Genomic DNA, 21,039 nt, shown 5'->3' with positions numbered 1-21,039 from the left:
AACTGTAATCTGGAAACGAGCTTTAGGCGGATGAATTGGCAATCATCCCAACTACTAGTGCTGCTACCTGATCTTACAGCCCATGACGAAGATGTGTCCTGCTAAATTGTATAGCAAGCTGAATCACTGGTAAGTCAGTGTGCCTGGGTCTGTAGAATAGGATTGTTGTCTGCCATCTTGACATTCTTTCTTTCTTCATGCACCAACTGAATTATGAAATATTGTATTCAACCTGCTTTAAAAACAAACATACCTACAGGAATGAAAAACGGCCTCTAATGTTTTTGCCAATACAAATTTTATAAATATGGTAAAAAATGTTTAAATGTCGCACAAAAAAAGCACTGGGCTTGCAAAGGTAGCAGCCATGATTCAGTGGGTAGCACTTTCACCCCTGAGTCATAAGGTTCTGGGTTTAAGTCCCACTTCAGAAGCTTACAGACAAAATAGTCTGAGGGAGTGCTGTATTGTTAAAGATGCCACCCTTTGGATGAAATGCTGTCTCAGTTGAATGTAAAAGGTCCCATTGCATTATCTCAAAGAAGAGCAGAGGAGTTATTTCTTGTGTCCTGGCCAATATTTATCCCTCAATCTTAAGAAGATAAGAAAAAGAAGCAGGAGTAGGCCATTCAGCCCTTGGAGTGAATTCCACCATACAATGAGATCATGCTGATCTACTTCAACACCATTTTCCTGCATTATCCCATATTCCTTGATGTTTTTAATATGTAGAAATCTATCGATCTCAGTCTTGATCACACTCAATGACTGAGCCTCCACAGCCCTCTGGGCAGAGAATTCCAAAAATTCACCACCCTCTGTGTGAAGAGATTCCTCCTTATCTCAGTGCTAAATGGCCTACCTCTTATTCTGAGACTGTGTCCCCTCATTCTAGACACCTCCCCCCAGCGAAGGGAAACATCCTTCCTGCATCTATGCTGTCGAGCCTTGTAAGAATTTTATCTGTCACAATGAGATCACTGCTCATTCTTCTAAACTCCAGAGAATAAAGGCCCGGTCTATTTAATCATTCCTCATAGGACAATCCCTTCATCCCCGGAATTAATTTAGAGAACGTTTGTTGTATGCCCTCCATGGCAAGTATGTCTTTTTTTAGGTAAGGAGACCAAAGTTGCACACAATACTCCAGGTGCAGTCACACCAAGGCTTCATATAATTGCAGTAGGTCACCTTTACCCCTATACTCAAATCCCCTTGTAATCAAGGCCAACATACCATTGCCTTCTTAATTGCCTTCTGTACCTGCATGTTAGCTTTCAGTGACTCATGAACAAGAACACCCAAGTCCCTTTGAAGTTCAACACTTGCCAGGCTCTCACCATTCAAGAAATATCCTATATTCCCGTTTTTCCTAGCAAAGTGGATAACCTCACATTTCTTCATGTTGTATTCCATCTGCCAAATTTTTCCCCACTCGCTTAACCTCTCCAAATCCCCTTTAAGGGTCTTCACATTGTCCTGGCAACTCACACTCTTCTACCTAGCTTTGTGTCATCTGCAAACTTGGAAATATTACATTTAATCCCCACTTTGAAATCATTGATATAGATTGTGAATACCTGGGGTCCAAGCACTGATCCTTGAGGTACCCCACTAGTCACAGCCTGCTAACCTGAGAATGACCTGTACAGTCCTACTCTCTGTTTTCTGCCTGTTAACCACTTCTCAATCCATACCATCCCATGTGCTCTAATTTTGTTTACTAACCTCTTGGTCTGAATAATATAGTCACGTGCTGACGACGGATTCTGCACCCGGAATTCAGTAGCTTTCTGACTTTTGGGTTCGCTGTCATGTGCACCCAATAATACATTAACTACCACCAATTAGTGGCAAAGGCGGGATGTCCAGTCTCGGATGCTGCAGGTCGTGACCTGGAACAAGGTCACAGCCAGCACTTTAAAGGGACCCCGGACACAGGACAGTGCCAGGTGACCCATCAGATGCTCAGTCTAATGGATTAATGTTGGATCCAGTGCCCGGGGTTTACTGGGGCTAAAGGATCCGGATTGTATGCTTTGTTTGGAGTGACTGCATCGGTACAGAGGCAGAGAAGATCAGGAATGTTGTCAGAATAAACACATGCTGTTGATTTACAATCTAATTCTGCAACTATACTTATGTGTTCACAACATAAAAACTCTGTCTTCACTCCTCAGTGACTAACCCAAGACTGTCTCACATAGAGGTAGCCCACGCTACTCTGGTATTGGACAATAAGATCATGTGACCTTACATTACAATATTGTCTTAAACGTATATTATGTCTCAAGTTACTACATCCCTCCCCCTTTACTGAAAAATACATCTTACAATTTTTCAATACACCAAGTTATTTACACAGGTCGATTATTTACAAAGTCAGTCTCTCTGGGGGTTTCCTTTAGCATGTAGAACGTCTCAGCTCTACAGCTTCTGAAGTTTGCTTTGGAGTCTCCCTTACTGAAGTCATCTGAATTTCAGGTTTTACAGCCAGCACCTGTAAATTTGTTTCTTCGACTCTTTCAGGTACAGTCGGCCCTTCAAATACATTTGTACTTGGTTGAGTTCTTTCCACAGGAAATGTTGATTCAGTCTCGAGCATTGGTGAAATCACTTCTGGATATTTGGCTTCTCCATTTCATATGTAGTCCACATGTCTTCTTATTGTTCAATCTTCAACATCCATGCTGGTCCTTCTCAAAAATTTTTCACAAATACCTTCTCTCCTACATAAATGTTCTGTCCTGACTGTGACAATCATGTCCCATTTACTGATTTTCTTGCCTACTTTCTACCTCCCCCCCAACCCAGGTTTGGCATAATTAGGCTTAGTCCGGAACAGAGATGGCATTTCATTAACAGTTCAGCAGGTGTGACACCTGTTGTTGAATGAGGGGTGGTTTGATAGTGGAATAGAAATCATGCTAATTTAGTCACTGTCGAATCTCCAGACAATTTCTTTATACCAGATTTAAACATTTCAACTGCTCTCTCAGCAAGTCCATTGGAGAAAGGATGGCATGGTGGTGGTGGCACAAAGGTATTGTCACTGGCCTAGTATTCCAGTGACCCAGAGTAATCCTCTGGGGGACTGGGTTCAAATCCCACCACAGCAGATGGCAGAATTTGAATTCATTAAAAGTCTGATAATGAAATCATTGCAGATTGTTGTAAAAATCCACCTGGTTCACTAACATCCTTTATAGGAGGAAATCTGGCATCTTTATCTACATGTGACTCCAGGCCCATGGCAATGTGGTTGACCCTAAAAATGTCCTCTGAACAAGGGGATTTAGGGATGGGCAATAAATGCTGGCTTAGCCAGCGATGTGGGCATCCCATGAACAAATTTTAAAAATGTTTTCACACTGAGACTGGTAAATCGGTTAAATTCAGCACCCATCAATACTTTTCCATTATCTGATACTAGGGCTTCAGGTAATCCATTTATAGCGAAGCTTTGTTGTAACTTTGCTATTGTTGCTGAAGATGTGGGTGACCTTACTTTGTATATATCCATCCATTTTGAATGCACACCTATTATAAGGAGAAACATTGTTCCCATAAAAGGTCCCACATAATCGATGTGTACACATACCCATAATCTTCCCAGCCGTTCCCAGGGGTATAATTGGACTGTTGCAGGTAATTTTTGTACTTGCTGACACGGCATACAAAGTTTTACTAGGTTTTCTATCTCTCCATCCATTCCCAGCCGCCACATGTAGCTATGTGTTATAGCCTTCATTTTAGAAATTCTGGGATGTGCACTGTGAAGCTCAAACAACAGTGGCTTTCGTCTATTTGGAGGGACAATTACATGTGCTCCCCATAATAAAATACCTTCCTGGCTGGTTATTTTGTATTTTCTCTGGAAATACGGTTTCATTTCATCGGATTCTTATGTTTATGACCAGCCAGAAAGAACTTGATTTCTCACTTTGGATAAGATTGGTTTATCCAATCTTTAATTTGTTTGGCACAAATCGGCGTTGAGTCCAGGAAGTTTAATAACAAGATGTATTCCCGAGGAATTGGAACATCCTCATCTTTTACCTGCAAGGGTAAAATACTGAGTGTATCTGCATTTGGAATTTGACTTCAGGGTCTATGAACAAAAGTATACTCATATGCTGCTAAGATCGATGACCATCTTTGTACTCTTGCTGAGGCTTTAGTGGGTATAGCCTTGTCTTCACCGAATTGTCCTAATAGTGGCTTGTGGTCTGTTATGATAGTAAAGTGACAACCCTGTATATATTGATGAAAGCTTCTAACACTGAAAATGATCGCCAAGCCATCTTTTTCAATTTGAGTACTTTTTCTTTGCAGTACTGAGTGTTCTTGACACATAACCTTTTGGTCATTCTGACCCATCGTGCAATCGATGAGAGAGCACCACTCCCACTCCATAAACTGATGCATCACACTCTTATCAACTCTTTCTTTGGATCTAAATGTACTAGAAGGGTAGATGTCTGTAACAACATTTTAACTTTTGTGAAAGCTTCTTCTTGTGGTGTTTGCCATGACCATCTTTGATTTTTCTTAAGCAAACAGTATAATGGTGTCAGTTCTGTCAACAGATTAGGTAAGAAGCATCCATAGTTGTTAACCATCCCCAAAAATGATTTCAATTCAGATGTATTCTTTGGTTCTGGGGATTCTTTAATGGCTTTCACTTTTTTTCAAGTGTATGTGGCCTTGTGAATCGACCTTGCAGCCTAGATAAGTTTCATCTTTTGTCTGGGACGTGCACTTCTCCTTTCTCAATCTCACTCCAACTTGAGAAAAAAGTTTCAGAATTTCCCCCAGGTTCATCAAATGCTCTTTTTCTGAGGGTCCAGTCACAAGAATATCGTCAAGGTAAAATACAACATGGGGCAACCCATGTAATAAACTTTCCATGTTCTTTGGAATATGGCACGAGCAGAAGACACACCAAATGGTAAACGGGTGCATTGATATAATCCCTTATGTGTATTTATAGTGACAAACTTTCAGGATGCCTGCTCTAATTCCAATTGCTGGTAGGCATGACTCAAATCTAACTTTGTGTAAACCTTTCCACCTGCCAATTTAGTGTATAAATCTTCAATTTAGGTATAGGGTGTCTATTCAATTTTGCAACTTGATTGAATTTTAATTCATAGTCCCTGCATATTCTAATGCTTTGGTCAGGTTTGACAACAGGTACAATTGCAGCTGTCCACTCTTAGGGCTGAATTTTGCCGTCCCAACGTCATCCTGCCCCATTTAAATCTTTAGTAAGGCGGGCCCGCAGCAAAATCAGCTGCAGGCACGTCGACCTGTAAATGGCCGATTGAGGCCATTGATAGGATCACTAAAACAATTAAAGGACCTGCCCATCCAACCTTAATTTCTTTCACTCAAGGAGCCTAGATCCCTTGCCTGCTGCTACCATCAAGGATAATCTCTCTGTTTGACCTTTAATAGTTTACTGAGACTTTACACATGCCCTTGACATCTATGCTTTCTCCTGTAAAAGTCTTTAATTTTTCAACAGTTTCTTCTAAAGTCAGCTTATATTCTCCCTGATTCTAGTATTGAAAAGTGTGCTCACTGATCACTGTAGTAGCTGCACCAGTATCCACCTCCAGTCTGATAGGTTTCTCATTCACTCTCATGGTTACATTGATAGGCTCCATTCTTCCCACCTTAAGTTTATAGTGAATAGATATCAACATCTATTACTTCAGGCTTCTCAACGCCATTTATCTTATTGGGTTTTTGCCTTTGTCTGACAGTCTGCCTGATTCTATCTTTACAATTTTTCATGAGGTGTCCATATCAGTGGCAGAAGAAACATTTATTCTTTTTAAATTGTATTTCATTACAGGCCTGTCTGCTTCCATCTCTGTTAGTATGATGCCAGGCTTTTGCTGCTGAGATCTCTTTTTTAATTTGTCCACTAGCGGTGGCTGCTTTCCTCTTCGAAACAAAGTTCTGCATTTTTGCGCTCCTTTTAGTTGAAGCTCCCCGCCCATCATGAAGGATGGCACCATTTTGCACTCCTCGAATGGCTTCTGACTCTCGCACTGCACTTTCCATGGCAAGACCGATTTCCAACTCCTTCAGAAAATCAAGATTTGTTTCTGCCAATAATCTCCTCTGAGTCTCATTTTCGTTTATACCACACACCAACCGGTTTAAGCATATCATTGATTGAAGTACCGAACTCACAGTCTTCAATTAATTGCTTCAGACTCGCTACATAAGAAGAAATTGTCTCCCTGGCAGCTCTGATTCTTGAGTTGAATTTAAATCTTTATATGGGCACTGATGGCTTGGGCTGATAATGATTTCTTATGAGGCTTACTAAACCATCAAAGCATTTGGAGCCTGGGACACTGGGCGCCAACAGATTTCGAATTAATCCATAAATCTTACTCCCACACATGGGCAGAAGGATCACGCATCACTTTTCTTCCCTTGCAATGTTGTTCGTCTGGAAGAAGAATGCAAGGTGTTCAACATAGTGAGACCAGTCATCCGAGGTTGGAATGAATGGCTCTATTCTTCCAAATTGCAGCATCTCTTTGGGTATTAATCCCACGTTCAGAAGGAAATTTTCTTTAACTTTCAACTGTCATGTGAGGTATGGCCCAATTTCGGTTCTTCTGGCTTCCTTCGTTTTTCTCTCACTTTTTACCTCGTTTCTTCCATGATTTTTTGTGCTTTTTCTCTCATCCCCAGATTGTTGGTCCCAGTGCCCTTGGTTTGCTGAGGCTAAAGTATCCAGGTTGCATGCTTTGTTTGGGGTCACCATGCCGGTATAGAGACAGAGAAAATCAGGAGGTCGTTGTCAGAATAAATACTTGCTGTTTATTTACAATCTAACTCTACATCTATAATTATGTGTTCATAACATAAAAACTCTGTTTTCATTCCTTAGTGACTAAACCCAGGACTCTCTTACACAGAGGTAGCCCATGCTACTCTGCTACTGGGCAATAAGATCATGTGACCTTACATTACAATACTTGTCGTAAAGATATATTATGTCTCAAGTTACTACAATTAGCTATACAGAGAGAAGATTTGTGCGTTTTCAAGTCTGACCAGGTAAGTACGTTTAAATTGTAGCTAATTGCTGCAAACCATGTCAAAGTTTCTATTAGGGACATCAAGAGGTATGGAGAGAAAGCGGGAATATGGCGTTGAGATAGACTATCAGCCATGATCATATTGAATGGTGGAGCAGGCTCAAAGGGCTGAATGGCCTACTCCTCCTCCTACTTTCTATGTTTCTGTCTTCATAGGTGGAAGACATTCTAAAAATCAACAAGTCTCGCACCTTTTGGCATTGAGGAGTTTTATATTTGTTACATGTTTCCACACATAGATGTCAGCATTATCGGAGCAAGGGGAGAGGCGTATCAGAAAGGCCAAACCAGCCCCCAGATTCAGTGAGGCTGCCCTTGGTGCTGTCCTGCATGCATTTCACGATCATATTAACATATGTATGAATACAGGAACATACGAACTAAGAGAAGGAGTGTGCCAATCGGCCCTTCAAGACTGTTCCACCATTCAATAAGATCATGGCTGATCTGATTATAACCTCCCGCCTACCCCTGATAACCTTTCACCCCTTGCTAATCAAGAATCTATCTAGCTCTGCATTAAAAATACTCAAAGACCCAGCATCCACTGCCTTTTGAGGAAGAAAGTTCCAAAGACTCAGGATCCTCTGAGAGAAAACATTTCTCCTCATCTCTGTCTTAAATGGCAACCCCTTATTTATAACAGTGACCCCTTAGTTCTAGATTCTCCCACAAGAAGAAACATCCTCTCCTCATCCACCCTGCCAAGACCCCTAATGATCTTAAAGGTTTCGATCACATCAACTGACTTTTCTAAACTCCATTGGATATAAGCCTAACCTGTACAACCTTTCCTTGTAATACAACATGCTTATTCCTGGTATTAGCCTAGTAAACCTTCTCTGAACTGCTAACGCATTTATATCTTTCCTTAAATAATGAGAGCAATACTGTACACAGTACTGCAAAAGTTGTCTCACTAGTGTCCTATACAACTGAAGCATAATCTCCCTACTTTTTCACCCAGAAGGCTGTAGGCGTCTGGAATTCACTGCCTAAATTGATGATTGAGACTGAAATGCTCAACTCATTTAAAAGGACTTGGATCTGCATCTGAAGTGCTGTAACCTGCAAGGCTATGGACCAGATGCTGGAAAGTGGGATTAAGATGAGTGGCTAGTTCCTTTTTTCTCTTTTTGGCTGGTGCAAACACGATGGGCTAAATGGCCTCTTTCTACACCATAGCTTTTCTATGGTTCCATGGTTCTGTCCAATCTTTGACCTACCATCCATCTTTTCGCAATTATGTGCTTTTTATTTAAGTTTGGTACTGTCTTTAAGTGTTTGAGTTAACCACGGATAGTGGGTTCTCCCCTTGGAAACTTTCCTTCTCATTTGCATGTATCTATTATGTGTATTCTGAAATATCCCTTCAAAAGTTTGCCTCTGCATTTCTATGGATCTATCCCTTAACCTCATTTGCCAGTTCACACTGGCTAGCTCTGCTTTCATGCCCTCATGCTCTCATATCTGATTGACATGACTAGCTCATACCAACCGCCGGCAAGAGGAGGAAGCCCAGCCAGGCTCGTGTTGCATGACAGGAGGTGGCCAAAGAGGTCAACAGTGTAGCTGTGGTGTTGCTGTGGTGAGAAGGCCTTGGTCCCAATGCCACAAAAGGCTAAATAACCTCATGAGGTCAGCCAAAGTGAGTATGGCATCAGAATGAGCAATCTTGTCCTAGTATGCTACAGGTCTCACTAGTGAATGCAGCCCTCTGACTCTGAGAAGAGTCCCCCTGATGAAACAATCTCCAAAAAGTTCCTCTGCTCATTCACATGAGCAGTCCCTGCAGTCACTGAAGGGTAAAATGCAAAGCTGAGCCTCTGGTCTCAGCTGCAGTTTTAAAACCTGTCCAAACAAGCTTGCCCATTAAAAAACAGATTCCTCTCTTGTCGTCATGCTCATCCTGAAGGTGTAAAATTGCCTTCAGATCATATTATTGCTGAGAGTTGGGTCGCTAATGACCTTAATTGCATTCTCAATTGCCATTTGAATAACACGGTTTCCAACTTGTTGGCCTGCCAACCTACTGTATTATTGCAAACCAGTGCCCGCATCATCACGTCCCATATTAGCCTCCGTGAAGCGGCAAATGCTCCCAATATGGGAGCATATTATTCAGCCACTTGTGTGGGACCTTATCAAAAGCTGTCTGAAAATCTAAATATACCACATCCACCAGTTCCCCCATATCTATTCTGCTAGTTACATCCTCAAAAAACTACAACAGGTTTGTTAAACATGATTTCCCTTTCATAAATCCATGTTAACTCTGCCCAATCCTACCATGATTTCTTAAGTGTCTTTTATCGTACCCTTATTATAGATTCGAGCATTTTCCCTACTATTGACATCAGGCTAACAAGTCTGTAGTTCCCTGTTTTCTCTCTCCCTCTTTTCTTAAATAGTGGGGTTACATTTGCCACCTTACAATCTGCAGGAATCATCCCAGAATCTTTAGAATATTGAAAGATGACCACATCTACAATCTCTGCAGCCACTCTGGGATGTAGATCATCAGGTCCAGGGGATTTATCCACTTTAAGTCTCCTTAATTTCTTCAGTGCTTTTTTTTTAACTAATATTAATATTTTTCAGTCCCTTGTTTACACTAGTCCTTGATTCTTCATTATTTCTGGGAGGGGTTTCTAGATTGCTAGTACACTCTTAAAGTGAAAGGACGTGAACTACTAGTGTAATTCTCGCTGGCAGAAGTGGGAACCACTTGAGGATCAAAGATTGGTTGTTAATATGATCCACGTGGAAGCTTCTGCGTTTTAGTGAAAACTGACCCCCTGCACAGGGAGCTGAGATGCTCAAAGAAAATGTTTCTTTCCAGATATGAATAGCTGCCCAATGTAACATTATCTGCCCACCAAAAGAAACAGCAGTTGTCCCAACATAATACCTTCCCCACCCCAACATTAATCCTTTAGCCAACACCTATTATTGTAATCCTCCAGCCTCTTATGTTAATTGTAATCGCATGCCTTTGGAAATCTAAGTATTCAATGTGGTAGGGTCTACCAAATTACACTTTCAAGGAGTTTGACTGGACAATATCTTGCTTGACTAAAGTCATACTGTTTACAGGCAATCCTCAATTGATTCCATTATTTGACACAGAATTGAAGACCAATAGATTTGTAATTATGGGTGGAATCTTCTGGTCTTGCCAGCAGTGGGAAGCTTGGTGAGCAGGAGAACTTCAAATCTGGTGTGAGGGCAAAAATCCTGATGGCAGAACTTTAGAAATTAAGTTCTTGGGACTTTAAAGGTAGGTTATAGGGAGGCTATGCTTCTTGATGAATAATGTCAGGAAGCCCTTTTTCTTGCATTAGCAAGTCACGCATGCTCATTAAAAGGCCACCTCACTGGAATTAAGTTCCCCCTCCAAATTAAGTATTCCGCCAGGGAGAAATTAGAACATTCACTTTTATGACTGCACATAAGTGGCGTGCACCTGGCGAAGTAGGCTTCTTCCATGATCAACAGTGAGTTGCTGCTGCATTGTCCTCTTTGGAGAGCACCTGTAAATGCCAGCCTATGCTTGAGACCGGGTGGTGGCAGTGCAAGTTATGCGGAGGATGCCCAAGGAAGGGAGGAAGGGTTAAAGGGAAGAGTGGAAGAGTGGCCAAGCAAAGCTGCAAGGGGTAGTGAAGGCAGTCCGGGTGCCCTTTAAATATTGCATCTGGACGTTCAACCCCATGAAGTAATAGAGGAGATGGTGACTTCCTGCCTGTGCCCACTGTGAGAATCGGCAAGCTCCTCATGGATAAATACTTAATTAATGCAAGATTGTGCATAGTCAGCAGTCCTGCCCCCCCAGCAGAAATCACTCCCACTTCTGTCAGCTGCCACCGAACTTAGATCCCAGAGCAGAAGATCCTGTTTTGTCTGTTTTGTCTCCCTTTTGAAATAGGAAAGTTACACCTTTTGTTCCCTATAAACCCTACTAAAACCCTAATAAAATTATCACCTTCGCTGTCCTGATTTAAAAATATGAAAGTATGATAATATGAAAGATTCTGGACAAATGATACAGAACTCACTGGACAGAGTACCTTGCTGATCTATTACTCTATTGAACCTTCAAGGGAGCGGCTATCAATAACCTAGTCACATTAATTAAACAACCTGTGGAAAAATGCAGAAGTCAGGTGCGGGTGACAAGCTGCATTCTAAATGAGGAAAGTAACAGAGTTTGAAGCAGATATTTGTAACTTGCGTCTTAGTAAAGAGAAAGTGATTGACAGTCAGCATGTTGGGAATGATGAACTAAATTATGGGGCAGAAAGATATTGCTGAGTAAAGCTGGTTAGGGTGGATGATTGGATGAACATGCTCCATAGCCACAAGGCTGTTGTAATAATTTTGTAACAAATACAGAATCATCAGGGGGGGTTGAATAGCTCTAGCCCTTCTACCACATTCCTGCCAGACATTGAGGTTTGATTAGGAATTAGGTCAGGAAAATTATCTACCAGTTTCCGGAAGGATTTGTACAGTTCCACTTAGCATCACACACTTTCTGACATCAACATTGTTGCATTTGATTGGATGCCAGATTGAAAATATGCACCCCTTCCTCCCTGTTGCATGGGACGTACATATTCAAAATCCAGCAGAAAATGTGGTGAAAGAATTCGAATGATCCACCGTTTCCAGGTCCCGTTATCTTTATTTCCCTGAGCAGTTTGAGGTTCTTGTGCATCAGCGGGAAGAAGCTTAGGATCTTGTGGGAAGTTTTGCTGCTACAATGGATATTGATAATGGAATTGTTTTTCCATTTTGTCACAAATAAGCCTCAAAACTTGTTCCTCAATCTGTTAGAGGGGCTGAAGGGAATCTTTCCAATTAAGACTATGAAAAATCATTGGCCAGAATTTTTCAGTCAGCGGGCGGGCTTGGCGGGAGCATGTGTCCAGGTTCGCACTGCGATTTTACGCTGACAGATCGATTAAGGCCCGCCAAGCATAATTCGCGACTCCTGAGATCTGTGGGGAGGGGTAGGCATTGGTGGGAGGCCAATCTCCACCAGGTCCAATGACGACCCAGCGGCCTATTCAAAAACGGCGCTGGCAGCCGTCCTCAGGCTGCCCCCCAATTTTGGTTAGCTGTGATATGGACAATGTCTTCGGAGAGCAGGCCAGGCGGAAAGGCAGATCGCAGGGCAGTCAGCCCTGAAGTTCTCCGATAGGTGCCTTGCTGACCTCCCTGAGGAGGTGGCAGCCTGCAGGGACGTCCTGGTCTCAAGGAACGGGAGGAGGAGGACCCCCCACACCTAATGAAACATGCCTGGGAGGAGGTGGCATCACGGTTCAACTCCCATGATGTGGTGACGCCGCAAGCAGTTTAATGACATCCTGTGATTGGGAAGGGTGAGTATCGTGTTGGCATTGGGCACTTAGCTCAGCAGTTAGGTTGGCCCCTCCCTCCAATATCTCAGAATTTTGTTTTTTTATACATTCATTCACAGGATGTGGGCTTCACTGGCTGGGCCAGCATTTATAACCCATCCCTCGTTGCCTGTGAGAAGGTGGTGGTGAGCTGCCTTCTTGAGCAGCTGCAACCCATGTGGTGCAGGTACACCCACAGTGCTGTTAGGGGGCAAGTTCCAGGGTTTGGACCCAGCGACAGTGAAGGAATGGTGAAACTTTCCCAAGTCAGGATGCTGAGTGACTATCTGCTGCCCTTGTCCTTCTAGGTGGTGGTGGTTGTGGGTTTGGAAGCTCTTAGAGTGTGAGTGGCAAATGTCATGGAGGCAGCACCTGGGCAAGGGGGTGAGCCTCAATGCCTGGAATGAGTGTTTTGCAGCTCCAGGGTCACGAATCAGATGAGCCCTGCAATGTTTTCCTCAGGTGGAGGTGACAGGGCTACAATGGCAATGCAGGTACAGGATGGACTAGTCAATGCTCCTCTCTCCTTTCAGGAGAAGACAGCACACAATAATGCTGAGTGGCTGCGGACTGACAGAGGACCGCCCCACCCTCTGATCCTTACCAGATACGAGTAGGAGGCACTGGAGCTGGAGAGGCACCATGCACCTAAATCAACCAGTCACGGTGAGGTTGGGGTACAACTGGGAGGTAAGAGTGCCGTGTACTGAAGTCACAATGTCTGCTATTGCAACCATTCCACTGTTAACTGTATATTGATTTCAGCTTCCAACATTGATAATGGAAAGATGAGCGCATCCTGATCCGGGTGCCAGGCATGCACGTTAACGGTGTAACTAATTCAACTAATCAAATGTCCTTGTTCTTCCTTTCAGCCTCTCACCAGAACACGCTCAGACTCAGGAGGCAGAGGGAGCGCCACTGACCTGAGGGCACAGAAGATATGAACGCACCAGCGTCACACCCTCTCAGTCAGGCAGGCACCAACACCACCTCGGTGGGAATAAAATCATCGGCTAGTGTCTTGGTGCACACTGGTGAGGGCACTTCACACTCGCTTGAGGTGCAGGTGGAGGCAGAATGTGCCCAGGGTGCCTGCGGTCGGACAACTGCTGGGGACCAGGAACATGCTTAGTCGGTGGCTGATGATGTGCCTCTGGAGTCGTCTCTGAGGCAGCAGATGCTGGATGTCCAGCTGGGTGTGCAGCAGGATCTGGCAGAGATACATGAGGGAATGCATGTCATGGTCTCTGTGATGGAGGAGATCATGCGGAGCATGAGCAATGCAATGACCGTCATGGCTGAGCGCACTGCCTCCTCCATGGAAAGAGTGGCAATTCTCATGGAGAGGCTCCTTCAGGAGAACAATCAGGATTTCCTGGAGGTGTGCTCAGACCTGCAAGCCCTCACACCAGCAATGACCTCAGGTAGTCACTGTTAGTGTGGGAGATGGGTTGGGCACCCAGTATCCCAACTAGGTGCCCGTACATCATTGGTGAGCAGGGAGGTCCAAAACTACCTCACGTAGGCACACAAGCTGCTTGATGTCTCTGCGGGCTCCTCTCAGGGTGCTCTAGGTTACGGCAGCATCTCCTCCGCCCATCTGCCAGTGACCATGGCATCCGATGAGGCTGCTGCGGCTGGGAGGTGCCAGCCTTGCCACTGGCCACTTCCTCCCAGGCGGGGCCAACACAGGCTCCACAGGCCAGAAGACGCCCATCAAGGTCATCAAGGCCAACAGGACAGCAGAGTGAGCAGACTGTCTCCAATGCCGGTGCCAGCGAGGGAGGAACCATTTTGTAAACGTAGAGCACCTTAGGCACAACACGGGCTTATCACTAGTGGTTTTCTTTTGCCTCACTTTTAAGTTACTGTTAAGTTGGCGTGATGTTCAACACCTTTTCATTTAGTTTGATTTCTGTATACTAAGCTGCAAAGCATTAAATGTGTTGGTTTTCAACAAGCATCTGGGTGCTTTATCAGTTCTGCAGGTGAAGGGTAACCCATGATGTTATGAGTGAATTGTCATTGAGCATTATTGAAATGGCACATGGTGCATGTTGTTTACAAAGCAAATGTTCCTGTCAGCTATCGGGTATGAAGCTTGCAGTCCTGGCATGTGGTGGTGGTTCATCTTTGGTAGCTTAGCTGAAGAAGCATTGGATCAAAGCCTCCCGGGTGTCCCTGCCTCCCTGGAGGTTGCCCAGGTCAGCGTCTATCCCTTCAGCATTCTCCTGAGTGTGCTTGTCCTTGGACTCACTACTGGACTCGTCATCTGCTGCCAGAGCAGCTGCATCAAAATCTTCTTCCTCCACTGCATCCCCCCTTTCCAGTGCCAGATCATGGAGAGTGCAACATGCTACCACTATCAGTAACATACGATCTGGGGGGTATTGCAGTGCGCTCCTTGAACGGTCCAGGCATCGGAAGTGCATCTTGAGAAGACTGATGGTTCTCTCTGCCCACCGCACTTGTGGAGGCATGGCTCCTATTGTACTGCTACTTGGCCTCTGTTCTTGGATGGCGGAGAGGTGTCATGAGCCACCTTTTGAGGGGTTAGCCCTTGTCACCCATCAGCCATCCATCCAGCCAGGCTGGAGCACTGAAGAGCCTTGGCACATCGGAGTGTCTCAGGATGTATGTGTCATGGGAGCTGCCTGGGTACCTTGCACAGACTTGCAGGATCTGCACCCTATGATCACACAGTATCTCCATGTTCATGAGTGGAAGCCCTTCCTGTTGACGAAGGCTCCAGTCTTACCTGCTGGCGCATTGATGGCCATATGTGTGCAGCCTATTGCACCCTGGACGTGGGGGAACCCAGCAAGCACCACAAAGCCCCTGGCTCCCTCAGCCTGGCTGGCCTCGTCTGTGCGGTAGTGAATGAAAGTCAATGCATGCCTGAACAGAGCGTCTGTCACCAGCTTGACATAACTGTGGACAGCTGATTGGTAGACTCCACAAAGATCACCCACCGACTCCTGGACAGAGCCAGAGGCATCGAAGCTGATGGCCGCTGTGACCTTCAGCATCACTGGCATGGGGTGTCCACCCACACAGTCAGAACTGATCTCAGGGCTGATCATATGGCAGATGGAGGTCACTGTCTCCCTTGAGAGATGGAGTTTCCTTCGGTATTGTTCCTCAGACATATTGATGTAGCTGCATTGTCGCCTGTAAACCCTGGCAGCAGGATAGTGGCATCTTCTGCAGCCCCTTCCGTCTTGCACTTCCTGTTGGCCCTGCGTTCTTTGTGCCTGCGGCTGTCCTCCCACAGGTCGCTCCGCTGGAGGCTTAATATGGGCTCCTGGCCTCCCCACCTCTTCTGGCACTCTCTTCCTCCTCAGGGGAGGTGCCTCCAGTGGAGACAACAATTCCTATTCCCAGGGTAAGGGAAGGCTGTCTGATACCTGGAAGGCCCCAAGTGTTATGATCCCTCCGGAGTCCTGAACTGAAGCCTGTTATTTCCGTCAAAGCAGCTCTGAAGCAAAATGAAGTTGTCCTGTTCACACAAGTAGTAGTAAGTAATAAACTAAAGTTCTAACAACTTGCATTAGCAAGCCCACTCACCCCTCTTATCCCACCCGTGGATGAGGTTTTTAAAAATGTGACCTATCTGCCTGCCCGTTGCGCCTGTGCAATGCCCTGAAAATCGCACGGGCTGCGCAAAATCAAATTCAATTGGTGCCTTAACTGGCCTGTTAATTAATGGCAGGTGCAGCTCCGAACTCATAGCGCGCCCACCTTGTGAAATAACGTAGTGACGCACGGTGATGTCAGGACGCACGCCCAATGCCATCGCGCGTTATTTTACGTGCATGTGTGTCGGGCCCGCCCCTGCACGCCTACTGTGAAATTCTGCCCATTGTTTAGATGCAGGCTGAAAATTTAACCAGCACTGGGCCTTTGTCATCATTGGAGAAAGCAAAGTGCACTTTGTCTCTCCTCTGAATGGCACCGGAGGACTCCTGGGCCCGGAATTTTGTGTAGTCAGATTGAGTGGGGAGGCCTTTAAAAATGGCAGGTGGGACCCAATTCCAAGATTCCAGCCCCTATTCTTGTTGCTGGCAATTTTTGCAGCTGCAGGATAAAGTTGCAGGTGGCCAGCCCACATGCAACACTCGCCCCTTGCCAGCTCCATTGCAGAGTTCAACATTTCAAACTAACTTCCCCTGTTTTATCAGTAAACATGGCTCACAGCACCTCAGAGGAGTCGAAAACCATGGGAGAACCCTAGTCCCAAGTCGGCAACAAATAAAACAGGCATTCAATATTCCCGTTGAAATACATTGCCCTTCTTAGCTTCTTGTAAAGCTTTTAATCAATCACAATAATTCATAGTATCATGACAAGAAGCTTTAATCCACTTCACTCTCTTAATCTTATGTAAATAAACACACAGGTATTGAAAACACTTCAAAGAAAGATCAAGATATTACAAGATAATAGATCAGATCTGCAGTCCTGCCACACTCAGTCATGAATGGGGGTGGACAATTAAACAAATAACTGGAGGAGGAGGCTCTACAAATATCCCCATCCTCATGATTGGAAATCCCAGCACATCATTGCAAAAGATAAGGCTGAAGCATTGCAGGCATTTTCAGCCAGAAGTGCTGAGTGGATGATCCACCTCGGCCTCCTCTGGAGGTCCCCTGCATCACAGATGCCAGTCTTCAGCAAATTCGATTCACTCCATGTGATATCAAGAAACAGCAGAAGGCACTGGATACTGCGAAGGCTATGGGCCCTGACAACATTCTGGCAATAGTACCGAAGACTTGTACTCCTGAGTTTGCCCGTAGCCAAGCTGTTCCAGTACTGCCAAAACACTGACATATACCAGGCAATGTGGAAAATTTTCCAGGTATTTTCTGTGCACAAATAGCAGGACAAATCCAACCTGACCAATTACTGCCCGCATCAGTCTACTCTCAATCATCAGCAAAGTGATGGAAAGTGTTGTTGACAGTGCTATCAAGCAGCACTTACTCAGTAATAACCTGCTCACTGATGCTCAGTTTGGATTCTGACAGGGCCACTCAGCTCCAGGCCTCATTACAGCCTTGGTTCAAGCATGGACAAAAGAGCTGAACTCCCACAGTGAGGAGAGAGTGATTACTCTTGGCAGCACGGCAGCATTTAACTGAGTGTGGCACCAAAGAGCCCTGCAAAATTAAGGTCAATGGGAATCAGAGGTATAACTCTCCACTGGTTGGAGTCATACTGAGCACAGAGGAAGATGGTTGTGATTGTTGGAGGTCAATCATATCAGTCCCAGGATATCGCTGCAGGAGTTTCTCAGGTGAATGTCCTAGGCTCAACCATTTTCAACTGCTTCATCAATGACCTTCCGTTCATCATAAGGTCAGAAGTGGGGATGTTTGCTGATGATTACACAATGATCAGCAACATTTGCAACTCCTCAGATACTGGAGCAGTCCATGCTGACATGCAGCAAGACCTGGACAATATTCAGGCTTGGGCTGATAAGTGGCAAGTAACAGTCATGCCACATAAGTGCCAGGCAATGACCATCACCAACAAGAGAGAATCTAACTATCCCCTCATGACATTCAATGGCATTACCATCGCTGAATCCCCCTGTTATGACTGAGCAGTTGGTAAAGCTGAGTTATTTAAAAATCCCAGAGGGAAACTTTAAACAACTGCCATAACCTATATTTTATTTTTGTATGTTTGAGATGCAGCTCTAAATTCAGGAGTCAGGCCACCAGTCCTCAAGATGTTTTATATTAAACTAAATGAAACATTTTATTAATTTACACAAGTTAAATATATACACATGGCTACAAATTACTTCTATCATAACTTTTAACAAATTCCCAAACTAATCTCCATTAAGGCAACAGCAACACATAGACTTAACCAGACACCAAACAAAGCATTTTTGCCTTACGAATTCAAAATGAGGTTCTTCTCACTTTGGTTCCTGTGGAGACAGTTGAAGGCTTACAGCTGCTTTGATCTTACATTGCCTCTGCTCACACACACAAAACTGCTATTTGTTATACCTAGCGTAGCTCACTGAATGTAAATTCTCATTGTATCACCAACCTCTTTGAACTCCACCTCTTCTGACAATAAAACCCCTTTCATTGTAACAATTTTATTAATAATATAAACATATTGCTTGGTCTCTGCTCACTAGATGTTAGCTTTCAGCCCACTTCTTGAATGCTCTATTCAAAAAATGCAATGCACTCTACCTCTCTTACATCTCAAAGCATGCAGGCTAGCTGGCTTTAATCCAATTAAGACACACCACAGACTAAACTTCTATTTTTAAAAGAAAAATATTTTCCAATAATATCATATACATTAATAGCTTCATGGCATCCCCCTCCCTATCGAAAAATGAACCGTCATAATTCTAAAAGACAGCTTCATTTTAATAACCCATCTCATGCTATCTCCTATACTTATTACACTATTACATTACCAGATGCATGTATTAACTTAACTATATATATATATATGTACAGAAAAAAAACTTCCTGGGAACTTCGAGCTACTCCTTCTCTTCCCTGACTACCTAGCTTCCTTTCACCTTTCCACTTTTTATCCTTTTCCAATTTGAAAGGGTGACAATAAAAAGGTTTAGCTCTATGAACAAACTCATAATCATCAGCTATCACTGCTGCTTGTCTTACAGAATCAACCCTCTGTTTCTCCACGTGAGTTCTCATTACTGAAGGGATTGAATCTTTAAATTCTTCCAGAAGAATGATTTCCATAGGAGCTACATAGGTTGTCTCTATTTGTGACACCTGTATCCACCGGTCAAAATTACTTTGTTTTACTCTTTCAAACTCAATATAAATTTGCCCAGGTTGTTTTCTCATATTCATAAATTTAAACTGTATGCTTCAGGAACCAACTCATATGCATTCAAAATAACCTTTTTCACCACATCAAAATTCACCAACATTTCTTCTGATAGCGAAGCATATGCCTCATGCGCCTTACCTTGCAACTTAGACTGTAATAATAACATCCAGTTTTCCTGTGGCCATTTCACCTGCTTAGCTAGCTTCTCAAATGAAATAAAGAATGCTTCACTATCTTTTTTGTCAAATTTTGGATGAGGTTGTACAAATTTAAACATCTCCCCACTGGGTTCTACTCTCGAGATAAATCCTTCTTTATCTTCTGGCATTTCTTTTTTAACTGCCAATGTTTGGAATTTACTCTTTTTCCCCCCTCTTTCCTCCTTCTCTGTCTTCACAATTTCTAATTACCTTTTAAAAACCCATTTCTCTGCCATTTGCTTCCAATTCAAGCTTTTTCATTTGTAACTGAAGTCTCACTACCTCCAGCTGTGACTCACCAGTGTCAGGTTTCACTTCCAACTGTAGCTGCTGTCCTATGCTTTTAATTATATCTGATTTCCAAGCACCCTCAGGTAACTTTAATATTAACTTATCTGCCAACTCTATTAACTTTACTTTTTTCTGACCCAATCAGTGTTATCTTTTCCACTCACGGACAAGTCTTTGCAATTTCCAAAGCTATCTTGCAGTCTTATCACTTCTAAAATACCTCTCCAACTCTTGAATTCAAAGTGCTTCTCAAACTTGTAACCGTAAGATTCACCAATTCCAAACCAATCAAGGAATTAGAAATATTTTTATCCCAGCCCCCAATTGTTATGACCCAGCAGATGGTAAAGCTGAGTTCTTTAAAAATCCCAGAGGGAAACTTTAAACAACTGTCATAACCTATATTTTATTTTTGTATATTTGTGATGCAGCTCTAAATTCAGGAATCAGTCCACTAGTCCTCAAGAGAATTTATATTAAACTAAATGAAACATTTTATTAATTTACACAAGTTAAATATATACACATGGCTATAAATTACTACTATCATAACTTCTAACAAATTCCCAAACTAATCTCCATTAAGGCAATAGCAACCCATAGACTTAACCAAACACCAGGCAAAGCATTTTCAACTCATGAATTCAAAATAAGGATCCTCTCACTTTGGTTCCTGCAGAGATAGTTAGAGGCTTACAGCTGCTTTGATCTTACGTTGTAAGCAGCACACAAAAAACTGCTGTCTGTTGTACCTAGCACAGCTCATTGATTGTAAATTTACATAATATCACCAGCCTCTTTGAACTCCACTTCTAACAATAAAACCACTTTCATAGTACCAATTTTATTAGTAATATTAACACTTTTCTTGGTCTATGCTAGCTAGATGGAGGATTTCACACCAGTTCTTCAACGGCCTATTCAAAAAATGCAAATGCACTCTACCTCTCTTACATCTCAAAACTAGTACACATCAAAACACCCAGACTAGCTATCTTTAATCCAATTAAGACACACCCACAGGCTAAACCTCTATTTTAAAAGAAAAATATTTTCCAATAATATTATATACACACTATCAACATAACCTGGGGATTACCAATGACAAGAAACTGTACTGGACCAGCCACATAAATACTGTGGCTACAAGAATAGATCAGAGGC

The sequence above is a fragment of the Carcharodon carcharias genome, chromosome 4 (genome assembly GCF_017639515.1).
Source record: "Carcharodon carcharias isolate sCarCar2 chromosome 4, sCarCar2.pri, whole genome shotgun sequence".
Classification (NCBI taxonomy): domain Eukaryota; kingdom Metazoa; phylum Chordata; class Chondrichthyes; order Lamniformes; family Lamnidae; genus Carcharodon; species Carcharodon carcharias.
The sequence above is the reverse complement of the archived record's forward strand: the minus strand, read 5'-3'. Positions refer to the sequence as shown.